The 6,077-nt window shown below is 41.7% G+C and overlaps 1 long non-coding RNA gene across 1 annotated transcript; it reads left to right on the forward strand.

Moving 5' to 3' along the window:
• Positions 1-3,607: 3,607 nt before the first annotated feature.
• On the forward strand, positions 3,608-5,417 carry LOC132463917 (uncharacterized). Its single transcript, XR_009527139.1, has 3 exons — positions 3,608-4,435; positions 4,904-5,055; positions 5,332-5,417. It is a non-coding gene; the product is annotated as an uncharacterized LOC132463917 (long non-coding RNA).
• The last annotated feature ends 660 nt before the right edge of the window (positions 5,418-6,077 follow it).

The following is a 6,077-nucleotide window of genomic DNA, read 5'->3' on the forward strand; positions in this document are numbered from 1 at the left end:
ATCTGAGAATCAGGCCTCTCTTCAATAATGACAAAATGTTATGAGAGAAATACAGATTCACTTTTTGTTATCTCATAAGCGACGTGGTGCCGGCTCCTTTTGACCTTTTGACCCCAGACTTCAAAGACGTGGCCACAGGCCAGCTGTGTCTACACACATTAAGCCACAAATGTACACCTCCATCCCGCAAAAAATGGGGCCTAGAAACTAACCTCTGTCTTATGTACATTGACTGTACTGTTGGAGGTCACGCCCCTTTTCCGGCCTTTTCGAGATAGCTAGTGATGCTAAAATGTTTACACACATTTCCCGGGGGCCCGAGAACGACATATCCAAGATTTGTTGTTCTAGCCCATAGAGAAAAAAAGTTTTCCCAAATGGACTGTCATTTGGACAAAGCCCCTTCAGAAGTGTTGCCTGCGAGACCTGATTGTTCAGAATGTGGTGGAAAAACAGTTTTTGAGATAGGAAGGTCCTACCGCCCTGAAATTTGAATACCATATTCTAGGGCCTAACTGGGACCCCCGCACCGAAACTTGGCCCGGTCGGACCCCGAGTGCAGGAAGGGGGGGGCCTGGACTTTCATAATCTTCGCTCAGTGAATGTAAAGGATGTTTGGTCGGATGTTATGACGAAGAATCATAATGTGAATGGGAATATTCTATTAATGTCTTGATATCATCTTTCGTCTCAACACTTCTGCTGCAGCCGCTGAAAGTCTCACTCCGAGAACCTTAAAATATGAATCAATCCATTAGAAGTATGAAAATATCTTCCCGGTCGTGCAACAGGGCAAACAAGGTGTCCTTTGTCATCTACGTTTTGAGACGATTGCAACAGTGCCACACATGATCATATTTGCATATGTTTCGGGGTAGTAATTAGCTGTCGATTTTGGAGGCCTTTATCAATAATGACCAGCTATAGATTTGCTTCCCGATGGAGATTTTTGACAAATTACATGTTAATTAGCATCTACACGTTAAGCTGAGTCCAATGAGATCAAGCTCGCCCTCTTGCTACACCGAGATCATGTCCTAGACCTAGGTGTACCATGTAAAATACATGTTACCATTAGCTAGAGTGTCATGCTTGGTGTCATTGGACTCATCTCAACTTGTAGATGCTGAATAACATGTCATTTGTCACAAAACTTTATCGGGAAGCAAATCAATAGCTGCTCATTATTGATTAAGGCCTCCAATTTCGACAGCTAATTACTACCATTAAGCATGTTCGAATATGCTCATGTGTGGCACCGTTGTAATCGCCTGGAAGCGTAGATGTTGAAGGACACCTTGTTCGTCCTCCTACGCCACCGGGAAGATATTTACATGCTTCTGATTGACTAATGAATTGATTCAGCTATTCCCCCAGAAGTCTGGGGTCAAAAGGTCAAAAGGAGACGGCACCAGCCCCGTTGAAAAAAATAGAATACCACCCAACACACATTAATGATATTTAAATTATTATGACCATGAAGTCTTTATTTGCATGGGTTTACATTTCGTTCTGTGTAGCATGGAAAAATCGGAGAAACACTCCCATTCAGAATGCATTGGTTTACATTTCGTTCTTTGGAAAACGATTCTTTAGTAATAATATTTGAGGGAATATTTTTTTGTTTTTGTTGCGAAATGCACCGTGTGCGTGTGTGTGTGTGTGTGTGTGTGTGTGTGTGTGTGTGTGTGTGTGTGTGTGTGTGTGTGTGTGTGAGTGTGTCTGTGTCTGTGTCTGTGTGTCTGTGCGTGCGTGTGCGTGTGTGTGCTTGTGTGTGTGTGTGCGTGTGTGTGTGTGTATAACACGCTATTTTATGTTGAAATGCGACGTAATCCAGTGTTCACGAAACGTACACCGTCAACGTATGCTTTTGGCGACTGGGTTGGCTCTCAGATATACGTGTTTCTAACAAGATGATATCATTAAAAGTTACATAAAGTAACAGTTTAATAACACAAACGCAGGAAGCACGTGAGCTGCTATAGCGAAAGCAGCCCACAACCTGACGTCGTTGAAACATGCGAGCGAGCCGATCAAATCCTAATAACTATAAAACTAAAGATTCGACACTGACTGAAGATTATGCAAGTAAAGAGTATATTTCTCGCTAGAAATGTTATTAGAAACACGTTTAACGGTGAATCTGTCCTAAAATATTGCATTTCCCATTTAGATAATAAAGATTAATAAAGATCATACACATTCACTGATTGAAGATTATGTAAGGAAAATGTACATTTCTCGCTAGAAATGTCATTAGAAACGCGTTTAATGGTGTATCTGTCCTAAAATATTGCATTTCCCATTCAGATAATAAAGATTAATATAAGCAACGCCGTGTTCCGGAGCCGCGGGGGATTCTGGGAATTGGGGTTGTCAGTTGACAAATGGGGCTTTTGTTAACTTGTTTTGTTGTTAGGATTAAGTGGGGTTAATGGGTTCGGGATGTTATGTGGTTGTGTGTTGTTCTATTAACATTGTTCGTGTGTTCATTGTTGTCGACACCTTCACCGAGAGTGACGTGACCATCGTTTCGTGCAGCTGTTCCGTGTTGAAGTCTCGTTGTCGAGCGTGCCCCCCCCCCCCCCCCCCCCCTACAATCGTGTCGTCGTCGGCCCCCTCAACAAACGTGTCTCCCCCCCCCCCCCCCCCCTCCCTGGTCAACAACAGTCTACCTCCCCCCCCCCCCTAAACAATCGTGTCCACAATTTGCCGCAAAAGCCGTGAAACCCAAACCCCGAAACCCGCCTCCACAGCGGCACGCGTGGATACTGAAGGTATAACACGCTATTTTTTACGTTGAAATGCTACGTCTCCAGTGTTCATGGAAACGTACACCGTCAACGTTTTTTCTTGGCGACTGGGTTGGACCACACTAGTGTTAGCCATCAGACAGCATCAACTACATTGCCGTGAAAGAAAATACTTAAAATAACTTGCTTACAAGAACTACACCACAGCTCGCACGAAAACCCTGAAGCAGCAACAAATAGTCGCCCTATCGGACCAGACCACCTTTTGGCCCGGAAGTGACGCGCAAGTGACAGGAGCGCAAAAAGAAAGTGGCAGGTGGAGGATGGCTGCTTTTATGCCGCCCACATCATGACGGCCACTAGTGGTACTTAACCGTGACTAACATGGATAGCACCTCTATCCTGCTACATATCCATTGGTGAGGTTACCACATAGTCACGTTAAATTGAGTGATTTGGTAAGTTTAATCTTATCTAAAAATAACTTATGTTTCATTGAACATTTGTTGATAAACGAACACATCATATTTTGTTGGACAGTGCAGTGGACAGCAGTTAGCAATAGCAAGTAGTCTTTTTCCCTAGCTAGCTAATGCGCGGGAAAATGTAGCACTAGCTCAGTTGTGATATCATCTGTCTGTGGGAACTGCCAGGCTCACGACAGAAGTACGTTCATTTAAGATTTATGGAGTCCGCCGGCACAAGCACAGGGTTAGGGTTAACCCTTACCCTCAAACAAGCTCTGAGGAGATTGTTTGTAAGCGAAAGACCAACTTCTCCATAGTATGGAAATGGTTTGGATATAAGGTGTTTGACGAATTACAAAATCACGTAATTTGTAGAGAGTGCATAAACAAGTAACCTAGCCACGCAGTCGTTACGATTCATAATATTTCGGAGTCGACACAGCTTTTGGTTTATTCATCCATCAAACTGTATTGAATTCCGAACGGTAGGAATAGTAATGGTAAATCGGCGCCCTAAATAGCGCTACATTTTACCAGAGCCATAGAGATGGCTCTGCATTTTACCATGCACTTTTCCGTCTGCTTAACATGGATGTAATGTTACATTTAGGATACCCTAAGCATATTCCTCTCAAATCATGGCTATTATGAGGAGGATCATAGCATGTAAACGTAGGTGAATTATGTTCTGCACATTGTCATTGTTGCCACTCTGTTATACTAAGAGAGGAATCTTTAAGTCATAGAAGAAAATTAAGTATTGAACAAGGTGTACCCTTCCCTTCCCCTTGTCTCAGTCTGACATGTACTGTACATCCTGTTGTTGAATCTGGCCAGTGGTATATTTGTGCAGCCTGTATTTGTGCGTTTGGAAGTACTCTCGACTATTGAAAACTAAATGCTGAGTGTGCATTGATCATGTAACTGTGCAATCTAATGTGAAAATTCAAATAATTTCTTTGCTCTGTTGCAGCTTTAAATGGAGCTCCCAAAATTCATTGTTCACATATTCCTGGAGGACAAGGAAATAAGAAGAAAAGTATTTCAACTGAGATCTGTAGGAGAGCTAGTAGATGCTTGCAAGTCAGGAACAGCAACACAATTTTGAAATTCAATTCTGACTTCAATGAATTCATAGACACAGACAGCAGTGACAATATGGAACACATGGACAAGTTCCAAGTATATTTCAAGTCATGTGGCTCGTCAGTGTTGGTATGTATGGTTTAATTATTTAGGCCTATACAAAGAATTAAATATGAACATGCAGCTGCCTGAAATTTACACAGACATTGTAATGTGCATCAGTATTATTGTTTTGAATTCATCCATAACATGCATGAACTATGTAAGTTAACTTGTAAATTCATCCCTGAAAGTATGCACTCAATATTTTAGGCAGAACAATCTGATGCACCAGTGGCTGCAACAGCAAATCAACCTATAGTATGTACACCATGGCATGATAACATTAGATAGCTGTAGCATTAGAATACATTAGCTGCTGCAGAGTGGGCATAGGTAAGAGGGATTATCCACAAGCATAAATACTTATAACAACTAATACTTACAACCACTATATTGAATGACTGATTGTGTATGGTTACGTGCAAGTAAATAAATTGCTTGGCTATTGAAGTGTTTTTTGTTTGGTTTGCTTGTTTGTTTTCTCTGCATCAACAGGATCCCATCGACGTTGAGAAACTGAAATCCATACTTGAGAGGAAAGGTGCAAGTGTTCTGGCAGACTATGAAGCTTCTGGAATGCTCTCAGAGACTTCAAGAAAGCTCCTTGTGAAAATTTGTGTCAGTGATTTGATTGAGAGAAAGGGATTGTAAGTTAATGTATCATTGTTTAGTTACTTAAGCTTTCAATGTGCTAGTAGACAGAGGTCATTTGCTATTATCCAGCTGCCCTTTTGTTTGCTTAAAAACATTGTGGCAGTTGAGTCCATTTGAAAGCCACTTTTAATGGGGTAAAGGGTTAGAAGATTATGGTCAATATGGTCATTGAACAATTCTCTGGTTACTGCTTTCTTATAGTGTTAGGTCATGTTACTGTACATAATGAATACATATAATTATAATTATATATTTTCTTTAATTAACAGTTATACACCAACTGATGACAAATCCAGATTGGCTAGGTGTATGGTTACACTTTTCCCGTCACTGAAAGTCATAATGGAAGATGAGAATGAAGGCTTTGTAAGTAGGCCTATTGCTTTTTGCACTCAAATATTTAGCATTGCCTTCTTATTAGTAGTGATGTTACGTTTTGCGTCGAGGCATCGAGGCGTGTGTCGAGTATCTCGGCTCCTCCCCCAGCGAAGCTCCGCTTCGAGTAGGATTCACGTTGGCAAAATGACGTAGGGTGTGACGTTCGAGGCTTCGCCTCGGGCTTCTGCTTCGAAATATGGGTTCAGTATTGGCGGGAGATTTCGACTATAAAGATGTCCCGTATACGATCACAACCTTGTGGTATATTCAATATACCACTAGTCTGTGATCGTAGTAGTTTGAGCATTGCATTTTCTGTAGTATCAATCGAAACATCACACATTGTGTAAACATCACGTAGGGAGCTACGTGAAACATTACCCCCCCCTGCACCTCCCTCCAAAGTTACACAAAACACTGTCCCCCACATCTCATCCACATTTCCCCTTTTACAAAATCAGTTCTATCATTCTGCCAAAGAAATTCAATAACCACTGTCCGAACACTTTAATGGCTATTAAATTAATGAGTCCTTCTCAGTTATCATGCAGTGTGGGTCGGCTTAGCTCAGGTGGTAAAGCAGTTGATCTGTAACCAGTAGGTTGCTAGTTCAATCCCCAGCTCCTCCTAGCTCAGT

Source organism: Gadus macrocephalus, chromosome 9 (assembly GCF_031168955.1).
Source record: "Gadus macrocephalus chromosome 9, ASM3116895v1".
In the NCBI taxonomy this organism is placed as follows: domain Eukaryota; kingdom Metazoa; phylum Chordata; class Actinopteri; order Gadiformes; family Gadidae; genus Gadus; species Gadus macrocephalus.